Below are 15,955 nucleotides of genomic sequence, written 5' to 3' on the forward strand. Positions count from 1 at the left end.
AAGAGAGAAGTCCAATGTAGTGCCTCTTTCAGACTTGGCATGCCAATGCAGATATACTGTCAAGTGGAGGTGGAACGGGGCATGTAGCAAGAGCTCAATAAATGCATTGCAAATTCACAGAAATATTCTGAGCTGACTTTAATATGACGTTACTGCTGCCTTCCCAAGATTTTGTAAATTCTGAATTTGTTTCATTTTCCTAATTCTCTCAAGGGAAATGCCACTTTTCCAAAAACAACTTTTCAATCCATGAAAATGAAAACTGGCCAAACATAGATGCCTAAGAATACCCTTAGAAATACATTCCAGCCTCACCATCATATTGCTCATTATCAAGAGTAAACAGCTGTAAGGAATTCATTTATAAGTATTTAGAGTAGTATATAACAAATTAACCCCTTTTTATAATTCTCTGTGTATGTGTAAATATATATATATATATATGCATGTAAAATTATATACTAATATTCTTTAGTGTAGAAATATTTGTTGAACATAAGTTCTTTGTGTTCACATTTAAATATAAGGCATCACTTGAATATTTAAAGAAATATAACTTCATGGCACAGATCACTGCCTTCTCCCCAATATCTCAATTGTTATTGATTATTTCCAGGTTTAAGCCTCACTTTCTTTATATTTTTCCCACAGGGCTAATTGTAAATGTGATCTCCACTTCTAATGCTATTTTATCACTGAAAGGCTAGCCCACATATTCTGGTTTTGAAGGTCTCACTACAGCTAGAGGCCTCCCCACCTCTAACCACCAGATTGGCCAGGATTAATTGCTTAACAAGTATCTGAGAGGGAAAAAAAATGCAAGCCACAGCTTTCAGCCCCTAGTCTCTCAAAATAGTGCCTTAGTTTTGAATACTGTATGTAAGAAAATAATACATATGGTCTGTTTCTGTTCTCAGATACTAAAATCTATTCGTGGATGAGGATATGGGAAGAGGAGTGATTTTCCCAAAGGAAAAATCAAAGAGCTGTCACTAGAAGAATGGAAATAAGTATTGAGCAAGCAAATGTTAACCAGAAATTGTGTATCTTTCCTGACCAACTTGAGGCATAAGTATATTAGAAATTACTACCTTGTTTGAAAGAAAACTGAACCCTACCTTGTACACTATGAGTTCTTTAAGAAAACAAAATACACAGAAGACTGAAAATAAGTATTTTAAAAAAAAAAAAAAAAAGAATCAAAACAACTGCAATAACATAGTGCTTTGTCAATCGTAATTAACTATATGGTAATAGTCAATGCAGGTTTGCTTCATCTGTCCCGAGTATCTAAAGTTAGTGGAACTACACCAGTTCTCCAATTGCATTATGCCTTATAAGGGAACTTGGCCTCAGCCTTTATCTGTTGATAGTTTCATTGGCTTCAATTAGTTTACACGCCTTATCAGAACCATGGCTGTCCTTCAGGTGACCAATCTTTGGAGAATGGTGCATGTTTTCCCAGAAGCTGCTTCCCCCATAATACAAACACATGGTATTGTATCTGCTTTCTCTGTCAGAATTTTGTTTGATTCGTATCTGCTCATATTTCTTTGTGGAAATAAAGGTCCCCTAAGTGTTCAAGGACCATATGCAGTTTGTGTTAACTGACCCCACAGCTGTGTCTTGACCAGATGCTCCCGTCATGAGCTCTCTGCTGCAGTTCTCATCTCCAAGGTCTCTAGACTAGACTGTTTCCTGCCTGTTCCCCAGCCTGGTTCTCCAACCTTACAAAAGAAAACTTCATGTAACTCCCCTTTGGTTAAATTAACCAGAGTCAATCCCTGCTGCTACCAGTAAAATATCCTTATCTGACAAATCATTTATTCAACTGATGTTTTTAAAATGCCCATGAACTGTCAGGCTCTTGTGCTTCAATGATGGGTAAAACAAGTCTCTGCTCATAGAAGCTCACACCATAGAAGGGGGTTTCGAAGAATAGCAATGAAAAACGTACAATGTATGAGAGGGATGGTGTGTCCCTTTAGATACGCTGATAGAGAGATGACTTTCTGAGCCTAATTTTAGAGCTCAGATCTAAAGTGGAGAGAAGAAGGCAGATGTTTGAAGATCTAGGGAAAGAACATTCCTCACATAGAGAAGGATAAGTACAATGATGGAGGAAAGAACTTGGCAGTTTTTGTTTTGTTTTGTTTTGTTTTGTTTTAAAGAAAGGCAGACTGCCGCATGCAGTGCCTCACTTGGATGTGTCTGGAGTCTTGGAAGCTTGACTACCTTGTGTTCTACAAATGGACCTTCCTTGAGAGCTTGTTTGGAGGTTCTAGCAGGAGAGCACAGCTACTCACATTCCCTTGACTGAAGAATAGTCCTCCTCTTTTGGTGATGGTTGTCCTCTTTGCCTGAGCCTGCAGCTTTGGGAGGGACACACTTAGAGCAGTGAGGGAGAAAGAGGACACCTGCCTAGCCAGTCAGATCACTCAAATCAACCTTGGCAATCAATGGGGTGACATGTCACTGCTGGGTCACCTTCATATACAAGAACTTGGCAGTTTTAAGCAGAGTGGCTGAACCTCTGTTGGGTATTTTCATCACAAGCATCTTTCCCATAGACATCTTTGCCGCAAGCATTTTCACCACAAATACTTTTGTTGCATGACTAACAGGCCGTATGGTAATTTTGCCATAAAAGAGAAAAAAAAAAAATCACTGGTTGAGTTTGGTTTCATTTCTCCACTTTTTAATGTTATATTTATCCTAGCTCCCATAATGATCTTCACTGTGGTGCACAGGTTTGAACCCACATTTCCGATAGAATGTTGCAATGTCCATCAGTGGACATGTGACAGTATGCCAAGGAAAAAACCACAGTGAGTAAGGCTTTCATGATACAGTATAAAGCCCAGTGACAAGTACACATCAGTATCTGGACACTGGTAACTCTCTTAACAAGGGAAGACATTTTAGTGGAAAAACAAAAAGTACAATGCTGAATAAGGAGACAAATCAATTACCAAAAAAAAAAAAAGTATACTACTATGAACAAACAACTGTGAAGATGAGCACTTAGGTATAATCCATAAAATAAAATCAGTTATTTGTGCAGAAGTGCCATGAAACTATACTATACATTATAAATGTATTCAAGCATTTTGTATTTTGCCATAAACTATTCACCTTTTATGTTTCACTATGCCCTTTTTAATCAATGCTCTTTTTTTGTGTTATTTTATATTTTACAGCAAAATTGCCTTATAGCCGGTTAGTTATGAGGTAAAAATGTTTGTGGCAAAGGTGCTTACTTAAAACTACCAAGAACAGGGTGAACCATCTGATTCAGGTAAAAGGGCCCTGGTCTCTCCTTAAATGCCCTCCCAAGCCCCTGTGGCTATAAAATGCTTATGAAGCAACCCTACTCTGAAAATGATATCTCTTTTCACTAAAATTATTTTACCATAAAATTCTATTTATTCGCAACTTGTTTCATACATTTGAGGCTTGTTTCTCAATAAAATTATAAGCCCTTCCAGAATTGGGGACATGTCAGGCACTTTCTTTTTATCCCCATGCATTATGGAATGATAGGTATCCCATAAAAGTGCAGCAATTGACATTCCAAGTGCTCATCAAGAGCAGATTATTGTTAGTCTGTTACCATGTGTGGCAATCATGCTGTAAAGATCTTGCAGCATTCTCTCTATGGGCTGCCTTATTTCAGCATTCATTAATTAAAGCAATTAGGATGGAGATTCTTCATATATCCAGTCTAGCCTGAAAAAGCTGACAGTTCAATTGGATTCATCAGCTAAGTCCCTAAAGTTACAAGCTCTTATAATTAGCAATTGACTTAGAGGATTTAGCAAACAATGACAAACATGCGGACATTTCCAATCCCTGCTAACACACAAAAATAATCATCTTTAATACACTGTATTAACACCATATACAGAGAGTATATGCGGTATACTACCAAGTGGAGGATCCACTCTGTAGTGGATGATTAAAAGATGTTTCCAGCATAATTGGTTAAAAAAAAAAAAAAAAAGGAATAATTACCAGAGATGTGCCAAATGGTGAGTGATTTGTCTAGAATGTTTCTGGAAGTGGAAAGAACTGAAATGTATTACATTTGATGTTGATGTGCAGAGATGTTTCAGGAAAATTGGAGGAAATAATTATTTTTTTGTTCTTGGTGGGGAGGCCTTTGTCATCTAACAAGTTGCTGTACTTTCCATTTGTTCCCATGGCAATGAGAAGCTACATAGTGGGGAGATGATAGAGGCAAATAAGGAAGATGAACTTTATCTCATCTCTGTCTTTCAGTAGGAAGTCTTCATTTGCTAATGAATTTTAGAATTCTTTAGGCTGTTTGATTTTGTCCAAAATAATGATATGGGAGGGACGCCTGAGTGCCACAGTCAGTTAAGCATAGGGCTCTTGATTTAGAGTCAAGTCACAATGTCAGGGTCATGAGACTGAGCCCCACCTAGGCTCCAGGCTCAGTGCGTAGTCTGCTTGAGATTCTCTCTCTCTCTCTCTCTCCTTCTATCCCTCCTCTCACCTTCCCCACTCTCTAAATAAATAAATAAAAATATTTAGAAAGAATAAAAAAAAAATAACGATATGGGAGATTTACTTGTCCCTAAAGAGCAACTGGTAGCCCTGAATGGTTTTATCCTGCCCTGCTTTCTAGACACTCCCTCTGATGCTAATTAGATACAGCATTGTTTTAAGCATAGTAATATCCTCCATAGAACAAATTACATATATTAGTTATTACTTTTGTATGGGCACAGAAGTGGGGCAGAATTTTAAACTGAGTATCACAAATCATAATTTACTGTAACACTGAATGGACTGTATCTAGTTATGTGAACTCTCAGAGTTTCATCTGTAAAATGGGATTTATCACATATCAAGAACTGCATTGGAATCAAAATGAATATTGTTGAATATTCACTTACTACTACAGTAAATATAATGACCTTACATTCTGTCTGTGGTTTATTACAACCAATATCCTCACCTACTTGGATAGCAGTAACTATTTATTGACTAGAAGAGAATAATTTTTCTGGATAAATACCAGCATATCATACATTTTCTCGGAGCTTCTTAGGACATACAACATTCCATGGGACAGGTAACCATGAGCCTATTCAATATAGCCAATTGGGAGCATTCAGCCATATATATACATATACACAAAACTCATATTTACTAATATTTATTCAGATTATTTACTCTTGAATCATGCACTTCAGTTTACTAGTTGGTTTTGTTTTGTTTTATATCTGGAAGGAACAAAAATTGATCTAATCCAACTTATTTTAATATTAAGGAATTGAGGCCCAGGCAGAGGAAGAGACTTACTTAGTTTCTCATATCTACCCAATTAGTGTTGTAAGTCAACTAGAGGAAGGTGTTCAATTCTGTGATGTTTTAAAGAGTTAAGTTAATGTCTTCAAATGAGAATATATGCAAATTAGAATGATCCAGATGGTGAGTGAACAAGGCCAATTCCTTATAAGACAACAGTGACTGTTATTTTATGATTTATTAATTGTTTATTGGGGGTAGTCATTGAACTAAGGGCTTTAATACATGTTCATTCTTGACTCTATACAACAATGTAAGGCAAACTCTACACTTACAATTGTATAGATAAAGATAGTGAGGCTTAGTGAGGTGACTGACATAGCTTAGCCAAGCTCTTAGGTAGCAGGCAGCAGAGCCAGAATTTATGTCCAATTTTATTTGACTCCAAAACCAAGTGCTCTTTTTTTTTTTTTAAGATTTATTTATTTGAGAGATAACAAGCAGGGGAAGGAATACAGGGAAAGAAAGAGGGGGAGAAGCAGACTCCCCACTGAGCCCAGAGCCTGATGCAGGCTGCACCCCAGGACTCTGAGATCATGACCTGAGTGGAAATCAAAAGTTGGATGGATGTTCAAACCACTGAGTCACCCAAGAGCCCCCAAAACCAAGTGGTCTTTACCGCTATGCCATGCTTCATTGTCCATCAAATCAGGCAACAAGTTCCAGAGGACAAAAGTCTCAATGGAAGTTGCATGTGGATCCCAATCTACCCTTAGGTTCTATGATTATATGCAACAGAAACGATGTTTTCTGATACCCAGTCCCAAGCTCTTTCCTTTATTCACTTCCATTTCATTGCAGTGTTTGGCACATATAGTCTTAAGCAATACTAGTTAGAGGAACAATTGCAAAAAATGGTGAATCAATCAAATATCAAATATTTCTCTACAAAGAAAATGCTTGTGAACAAAGTAGTAAAATATGCAGCAAAGAAAGTCTGCATTCTGAATAGAAGGTGGCTTAGTGTAGTAGATTAGAAGTCAGGTGCTGCATCTGAATTCCAGTTTAGTCACCTACAAGCTGGGTGACTTTAAGTACTTTACCTAACCTCTCTCAACTTTAGTTGTTCATCTATAATACAGGAAGATAAAACAAACAGCAACCTCACATGGCTATTGCGCACTAAGTGATATGATCAAAGCATAGAGTCTGACACAGTAGTCAATTAATGACACCCTTGATCATTGCTGTTACCAACTATGCGTGTGACAGTGGTTTCCAGCATGATTTTGCCAAGACCTGTTCTTAAAAAGCAGAAGTTGTCAGTGTTCCCCGAGAATTTCAGAAGCATCTGCTTTTCTGATCTTAATAAGGATTTTCAAAATCCACTTTGGTGCCTTGTTCAAAGGGGTAAGTTTGATGAATTATTCTAATCATTTTCATCAAAGTTAAAAACCTTTCTAAGACTCAAAAATAGAGATAATATTATATATTTCCTAGGCTTGTTTTAGAATGAAAAGTTAATGCATGAAATATGCTTAGACCATGCCTGATACCACAGATCAGATACTTAATAATTTTAAAACAATCAACACTATTACGATTCTGACATACCAATTCAAAGGTGTGGGTTTTTTCTTCCCCCAAACCACCGAGCAATTCTCCAACACCAGCCAGTGCCTACCGTTCAATTTGATTGTGACACAATCTAGTAGAAGATAGCATGGGATCAGCACAGATCAAGGACTTAGTTCTATAAAACTGCTCCCCTAACCTGAAGAGGCCAGGTCCAGGTAGCTCCCTGTGCTTCAGACCAAACTGCGATGGATCAGAGGTTCCCATGACCTTCTCCTTAGATTCAATTAATTTGTTAGTTTCACAGGACTCAGTGAGACATTTTGCTTACTATTTTACTTGTTCATTATAATGGATAGAACTCAAGAAATAGCCCAATGGAAGAGATACACAGTGCAAGGTTTGTGAATATGGGATAGAGCTGCCATGCTCTCTGAGTGGAACACTCTCTTAACACCTCCACATATGCACCAATCCAGAAGCTCTCCAAACCATGTCTTTTTGAGTTTTTATGGAGGCTTATTTACATAAACATGATTGATTAGTTCATTGGTCACTGGTGATTAAACTCAGTCTCTGCTTCTCTCCTCTCTCAGGAGGATGGAGGTCATACTAAAAATTCCAACCCTCTAATCTTAGGATTGGATTGGCTGCACTGGCAACCTCCCCCCCACCATCCTAAAACCACCTCATTAATATACCAAGAGATACCTTTATGGCTCTAATCACTTAGGAAATTTCAAGGGTTTTAGAAGTTCTGTGTCAGAAGCAGGATAAAGACCAAATATAAATTTGCTATTATAAATCACAGGGATCCCTGGGTGGTGCAGCGGTTTAGCGCCTGCCTTTGGCCCAGGGCGTGATCCTGGAGACCCGGGATCAAATCCCACATCGGGCTCCCGGTGCATGGAGCCTGCTTCTCCCTCTGCCTATGTCTCTCTCTCTCTCTCTCTCTCTCTCTGACTATCATAAATAAATAAAAATTAAAAAAAAATAAATCACAATATCACAATTATGTAGTTAATAAATGTTAGTTGTTACCTTTGTTATGTTTTGTTTCATTAATGCTGTGAAACAAAAGCCTAAATTCAGTGGCTTGCAAGGCCAAGTATTTCTCATTCTCACAAATTTGCAGGTTGACTGATTTGGCTGAAGTAGGTTGGGCAGAGCTGGGCAACTCTGCTTCATCAAATGGGATAGCTGGATGTGGATGCAGGCTGAGGTTGAGTCTGAAACTGATCAATGTTTTTTCTCACCTCCTTGTAATAGTGGATCCCCAGGGCACGTTGTATTCATTTGAATGTCAGGGGTATAGGCATAAGCCAAATCATGCCTCTGCTGCAATCATGCTTGTTAATACCTCCCTGACCAAAGCAAGTCACATGACCTAGCCCAAGTTAGTGAGGAAGGGAAGTGTATCTGCCCCAAAAATTGAAGGACAGAAAAGAAAATTTGATAAATAATAATCAAATCCATCACAGTTAGATTCCAAATATTTATGAGTTAGACCAATTTAATCAGGATCATTGATTATCAAATAAACTTCCCTCCTGGCCTCTGACCTCTGGACACTCACACCTAAGGATGTAGGTGACTGGATAAGATCAGGTTAATTTTATCCCATGATCCTTTCCTGCAGACTCAGTTGAAGAAAACTGGCCCTCTGGCAGCAAGGCAGCATTTGGAATTCCAAATAAGAAAAGCTAGAGCTCAAGGCACTGCATAGTGAAGCATACACCAACTCTGAACTCTTATTACTATCAGAGGGGATGACACCTTCAATCTATCTCAAAAGAAAAATGATTTCCTTCCAAATCAGATGACAGCTGATATATGAATGCTATGCATTTGATGCAATAGACTACTTCGTATACAGTGGACCGAAAAGAGGCTTAAAACCAGAGACAAGAGCTCATATGAGCTTCATAGTGAATTTAAAGGGACACCTTACCCTAGTTTGTCAAAATAGGCTTGTAAAAATAGCTCATAAGGAATAATGTGGGAATTAGAATTGAAAGGTATATGGTGTAGCGAAGTGAGAAAGCATGGTATCCAGACCCACCTCTACAATTCATCTGTGCTGTGATGGTTGAAACCAGGTTTTCTTAGCCTGAGCAGTTTTATCTCGAGAGTGATCAAGAGCTGAACTTTAATTCCTAACCTTACTATCTGTGCAATCTTGGTCAGTCTGTCTCTAAAGTGGTTTCCTCATTTGGAAATAAGTTTCTACTTTTATGGGCATTTGTAAATGCTGGAGAGTAATCACTTACCCAATATTAGCTTTTACAGATATAAGTAGCATTTTCATCATTATATACATAATGAGAGTATATATGAATTTATTCTACCAAGGACCTTCAAAACAAGATCACTATGTTACAGAATGCTAGAGTTTCTAAGAGGAGTGCAAATTCATTGACTATCAAGATGCATTTTCTATGCCATCCCTCTTTGAAATTGAGCCTGTCTTTATGACTTGGAGAAACAACATTACAGAAACTCCAGGTGACCCCTGAGGCTAGGTGAGGACAAGGCCTGCTGCTTCTGCTCCGGGGACCTTCTATCTGGGAGCCTTGAGGTGCCATGTAACAAGTCCAGTCATCTTGAGGCTGCCATGTGGCAAGACCATACCCCAAGACCCCATGGAGAATGAGAAATGCCTGAGGTGCTTCAGCTTGTCCACCCAGACCCAGCCAGAGAAGCCTTCAAGATCTCCCAGCCCCAGCCACCACCAAGTAACTGCAATTGCATGGTGGAATCTGAGTGACAACTGCCTCACTGGGCCTTGTCAATCTCAGAGTCAGGGGCAAAATCATAGACTATTACTTTTTTCGGTCACTACTTTCCCACGAGTTTTCATGTGTCAGTAGATACCCAGATTATAGTAATCCTGCAGTGCCCCAGTGGAAGGAGAGAACCAATAATGTGAAGAGACTCAGGGAAGGGTGTGCCCAAAATGTGCCACTTTGGTATATTGGTTATTTTCAATAAAACATTCCTTAAGAGACAACCCGTGCAAGAAGGATTCTCAGAACTTCCTCCCTCCTCCCTGAAATCAGGAAATACATATCCAATGGGAAGGGTACCCTCCCTGTACGAGGAGGTAAAGAGACATCCTTATCACCAGAGATGGGACATTTAGAGCTGAAAACACCATATAAACAGCTCTTGTTACTTTTTATAATTTCTTGACCTAGCCCAAATTCTGTTTAGAATTCCTTACTAAATGAAGTTCCCAAAGTGAAGTTTGCTTTGTCCTCTTAGATTTACCGTGGCTTTGTCTAAGAAGTATAAAAAACTGCCTGCCATGGTCATTTCTTCAGGTATCAATTTCATTATTGGGCCTCCATGCACACATAATAAAACTGTCTTTTTTTTTCTATTCAGCTGTCTCATGTCAATTTAATTCTTAGTCTAGCTGAAAAAAACCTTGGGATGAGAAAAATTTCAGCCTCATCTCCATATGCCAGAGAAAGTGGGGCTCTGGCTCACCCTTTCTTTTCTTTCTTTTTTTTTTTTTTTTTGAGTTTTCCATGGCTCACCCTTTCTATGTCAATCAGAATAACTCTCCTTCACATACTAGATATTTAAATATATGTTTTGTTTCTATTTTAATTTTAAAGGAAAAAGAGACTTTTACTGGTAAAAGAAGAGTTTGAAAACCATGGGACTAGTTACTATCTCAAATGTCTTCTAGATCCACAGTTTCAAATAAGTTCATATTAAATAATAACAATGTCTGCATATGTACTATTAGTGACATATACTGTGCAAGTGCTTTATATGCACTCAGTCATTAAATGCTCATCATGCTCACCGGCCCAAGGTCAAACAGCTGTGAAACAGCACAGGCAGAATGTGAACCCAGGCATTCTAATCTCAGGTCCTATACTTCTAATTAGATCACAAGTACTAAGTTGAGCTATATTGTTTAACAAGGAACAGTCCTCATGCTTCTTAAGGAAAGTTGTGAATGAGGGCCCCATCTACTTGTAAGTTGTGTGTCTGCTACATGGCACAATCAGCTTCTAAAATATTGCCAATCCAAATCATTGACCCCAACTACACATTCTTTTGGATAAAGGCTTTGCCACTTGGTAGAAATAATTAATTAAGTTATCTACATACATTAATTTCTCCAGTGGACAAGCAGTGATCTATGAGGACTCAGAAATAAGAGAAGAGAGGTGAAGTTTATTGGTGGAAATGCCATGAAAAAAATTTTTTTTTCCAAGCAAGGTATAGAACCCAAAAGGGCTGTTTCATGTGTATGGGCAGAGACAATGAGTGGTAGAGGAATTCAGATGAAGAACAGCCTGAGGAAATCTGACATTAACAGAATTAGAAGAGGTCCTCAAATGAAGATCTATATTTCTTAATTGAATCTCTCCAAAGGATCATCCTTACCAGAAGAATAGTCATTAACAATATGATTTATAGTTAACACTATTTATTAAGTCCCCAACATATAATAACTTAAAAATATTATATGTAGTTATTACAATCATCTTATCATTAGTATTTGCATTGTGCTTATAAGGAAATGAAGATCAGATGGGTTTAACACTTGCCTGGGCCATAGAAATAACTAATAAATGGAAAAGACAGAATTTAAATCTGAGATTCAATGACTAACCTTGATCTATGCTATTTCCTTAGAGACATAAGCGGTATCGTGGGGGTGAAATTATCTCCCTTTAATTATACACAGAAGGCATATCTATATCTATATCTATATCTATGTATATATATAAGAGATTGAAAAGTCAGGTGTTTGATATAGCTATATCTCTACATATAGATATCACACACACAAAGACATGGACACACACACACCTGAGTCTTATATATATATATAATACATATACATATATGTATAAATATAGATATATCAAACACCTGACTTATATGTATCTATATATATGTGGATAAATAGCTATATCAAACACCTGACTCTCTATCTCTTCTTTAAAAGGATACAAGAAAAAAATTACATGAAATGGATTATGTGGACATGCTCTGTAAACTGGAAATCACTATCATGTAATCTTCAAGAAAACATGACTCTGAGACAAAAAAGATAAATCCAGACAAACACTGAAATCTATACGTTGTTTGAGCAGTGGCTATATGGAAAGAAATCTAGGATCAAAACCAATTGGTAAGAAAGAAGGATTCATGAGGCATAAACAGATCTCAACAGGTGGGATTATGCTTCATGAGAGACCTATATGTGGTTGGCAACACTCTGTGAGACACTCTGTCATATTTACCATTTATAGCTTCATGTCATGGTATGGCCATGATTTGCTGTGTCTTGGACACCTCTGAAGCACTGCAGGGTTTATCTATTGAGGTGACATACATTCCACACATGACTGAAATCAGCTCACACCACACTATCAAACTTATGGAAAAGTTCCAGGAACAGTACAGAAAACTTCATACATTCTCACAATTTTAACGTTTTATTACATCTTTGTCTCATCCTCTCTTTCCTTTATGTGTACACATGCATAGAGGTATGTTTGTGTATGTGAATCTCTTTATATGTCAGTGTCTATTTCCTAAGCATGAGGACATTATCCTACATAACTACAGGTAAGTTACCAAATCTGGAAATTCAACATCAATGTCTTTCATGTCTGTCATTTTTGAAGAATAAGGGCCAGTTTTTTTTTCTTTTTCTTTTTTAATAGATGTCCCACATTTTCAGTGTTTCTGATGTGTCCTCATGATAAAACTCTGGCTAGGCATTTCTAACCAGAATACAGATAAATGATATATCTTTTCTCACTGTATTGTATCCAAAGAGTCATGGTGTCCATCTGCATTTATTAATGGTATTAATGATCACTCAGTCAAGATACTGGGTTTCTCCTCTGGATAGATGTTGTTGTCTTTCTTGCCATGAATAAGTGATCTGTGGGGGAAACACTTTGGTAGTACTCCCTTTTGAGTCCATGATTAAGGGTCAGACCCCCAGCTGCCTATAAATTTCTGCCCCCAAATTTCCACATCCCTCTACTGATAAGAAGGGTGCAAATGATTGTCAGAACAAACATTTGGGCATTGCTTGATATAAGAAAGGGTAGCAATAAAAACATATTTTATACTTCCTCTCCAAATGAGCTGACATAGGCCCATTTTTCCTTGCTCTTTCAACTATCAACTCTGGAAGTAGCTTAAGTGATGATTAAGAGAGAGCTTTTAAAGTGTTCAGAAAAAGGTGATCTGCAATCCCCTGTGCAATTGAAGTCAATCCAGACCCATTGTTGCCCTATAATGATCTAGTAATAAATTTCCAAGTAGCTTTATTCCTCTCAAGAAAACAGGAGTGTCTCTGACATCACTGACAAGGGAGATCTATTAGGACTCCCATCAGAAACTAGCAATGAGGTGAAATCCTTTCTTTCCTTACTAAGCCTGAGATTCTCCTTTTGCTAGAGAGATATAGTTTGCACTCCACTAAGGTGGTCAGAACAGATCAAACCAACAAGGATTTGTAACCAGGAAGCAAGTTTGCCCTTATAGGCCTGAGACTATTTCCTCCCATCCAGACACACAGAACTGGGGAATGGAGGGACCCAGCTATACCAAGCATCCTGATCCAAGGAACCTCTTTGTTCCTGCAGACTCATTACTTTCCTCCTTCTTCCCCTACACAGAAAAATCAAGAGGAGTGGGGAGCAGTAGAAGGAGCTCACCATAGCTCTCTTCCACCAAGACACCCACAACCTGGCCTCTGGAAACCTGTTCTACTCGTTCAGGAAGCACTATCAGGGAGCAATGGGAGTTGAAATAACACCTGATAAACCAAGCAGATCAAAAGAACACTTCAAAGACAACAAAAATTAAGCAATCATTGAAACCACAGTTCACAGAAGTAGGCCAAGACTCACTTGCTAAAGTTTAATACAATGACTTCCTGCCAAAATTAAAGATTCAAGTAGGTCCCATAGTCTACTAATACAATAAATAATATATGCAGGATAGAAGTCAAAATTACCCGTCATGCCAAGAAACAAGACAATCATAACCAAATGATGCTAACACTGAGTCAATCAGATGTTGGAATTATCTGACAAAGATTTTAAAGCTGTCATTATAAAAAATATTCAGTGATTACTAATAGATTCTCCTGAAACAAATGAAAAAAATTAAAGCTTCATCAAGGAAAATAATTAGCTATTAAAAAATAAAAAAGGAGATGATAGAACTTAAGTTTATAATAATAAAAAATACTCATTGGGTTAGCTCAGGAAAAGAATGGAGATGCTAGAGAATACAATCAGTAACTTTGAGGATGTATTTCTACAGTTCACCCTATATGAACAAAAGACAATAGACTGGAAAACAATGAAGAGAGCCTCAGTCACCTGTAGGATAATAATAAAGGATACAATGTTTGTATTTCAGAGTCCCAGTGGAGGAGAGAAGGAGAATGAGATTAAAGAACATTAAAATAAATCATGGCTGAAAGCTTCCCAGTTTGGATGAAAGACACAAACCGGGCAGCCCCGGTGGTACAGCGGTTTAGCGCCACCTGCAGCCCAGGGCGTGATCCTGGAGACCTGGGATCGAGTCCCACTTTGGGCTCCCTGCATGGAGCCTGCTTCTCCCTCTGCCTGTGTCTCTGCCTCTCTCTCTCTCTTTCTCTATGAATAAATAAATAAATAAATCTTAAAAAAAAAAAAAGACACAAACCTACAGATCTAGAAAATGAACTGATCTCAAACAGGATAACCCAAGAGAAACACATGCCAAGACACACTGTAATTAAATTTCTGAAAACTAAAGATGAAGGGAAAAAAAATTCCTAAAAGGAGCATTATCTGTAGGAGAATATCAGTTTGAATGACAGGAACTTTCTTATGGAAATGATGAAGGCCAGAAGGACATACTTTACCAGTGTGAAAAGGAAAGAACTGTCAACTGTGAATTCTTTATCCAGTGAAATTATACTTATAAGGGCGAAATAGAAATTTCTAAGATGAAGAAAAAAAAAAAGGTTCTTTGCTAGAAGAGCTACCCTGAAAAGAAGTTCTTCATACAGAAATGATGGAAGAAGGAAACTTAGAACATCAGTAATTGATTAATAACAGATGGAGTAGGGCAGCCCAGGTGGCTCAGTGGTTTAGCACCACCTTCAGCCCAGGGTGTGATCCTGGAGACCTGGGATCGAGTCCCACGTCAGCTCCCTGCATGGATATTGCTTCTCCCTCTGCCTGTGTCTCTGCCTCTCTCTCTCTCTCTCTCTCTCTCTCTGTGTCTCTTATGAATAAATAAAATCTTTTTTTTTAAAAGAAGAGATGGAGTAGAAATATTAGTATATGCAATAATTCATAAGCTTCATAAACATCATTGATGATTAAAACAAACAAAAATTTGAACACTGTCTGTTACCCAAGATAATGATTTTTAAAACTGGGGAAAGGTAAAGGGACCTAAATGAAAGTGAGGATTCAATAATTCACTCAAAGTGGTAAATTCTTGTTTCCAGTAAATTGTTATAAGTCATGTACATATATTTTAACCCCCTGAACAATGACTACGAAAAATATACAAAGAGATACACTCATGAATACTAACTAATTTGAGTTGGAATCATCAGAAATGTTTAAATAATCCAAAGAAAGACAAGAAAAGAAAAACAGAACTAGAGAAAACATTAATAAAATGTCAGATTGAAGAATTAAAATATCAGTAATTACCCTAAATGTAAGTGGTCTAAATGTGCTAATGAAAAGACAGGGACTGGGGGATGACTGGGTGGCTCAGTCAGTTAAGTGTCTGCCTTCAACTCAGGTCATGATCCCAGGGTCTTGGGATGGAGCCCTGCATCAGGCTCCCTGCTCAGCAGAGAGTCTATTTCTCCTTCTCCCTCTGCCTATACCCCCCACTCATACTCACTCTCTCCTGCTCTTTAATTAATTAATTAATAAGAAAAGACAGAGATTCACAGAATAGATTTTAAAAATGACCAAAATATATGCTGCTTACAAGAAATTCATTTCAAATTTAGCTACATAGGTTGAAATAAAAAAGATAGAAAAAGATGTACCATGCAAATATTAATTATTTTTAAAAAGCAGGAATGGCT

At 37.7% G+C, this 15,955-nt stretch overlaps 1 protein-coding gene and 1 long non-coding RNA gene across 11 annotated transcripts in view; one reads left to right on the top strand and one right to left on the bottom strand.

Annotated features, from left to right (window-relative positions):
- Nucleotides 1-1,538, top strand: part of LOC144291177 (uncharacterized) — a 28,983-nt gene extending 27,445 nt beyond the window's left edge. The window contains exon 3 of the long non-coding RNA XR_013358510.1: nt 918-1,538. This is a non-coding gene — a long non-coding RNA (uncharacterized LOC144291177). The remainder of the gene's footprint in view (nt 1-917) is intronic.
- The window catches only part of GRM7 (glutamate metabotropic receptor 7), an 836,468-nt gene that overhangs the window by 215,438 nt on the left and 605,075 nt on the right, over nt 1-15,955 (bottom strand). The window lies entirely within an intron of this gene.

This window comes from Canis aureus, chromosome 19, assembly GCF_053574225.1.
Source record: "Canis aureus isolate CA01 chromosome 19, VMU_Caureus_v.1.0, whole genome shotgun sequence".
In the NCBI taxonomy this organism is placed as follows: Eukaryota; Metazoa; Chordata; class Mammalia; order Carnivora; family Canidae; genus Canis; species Canis aureus.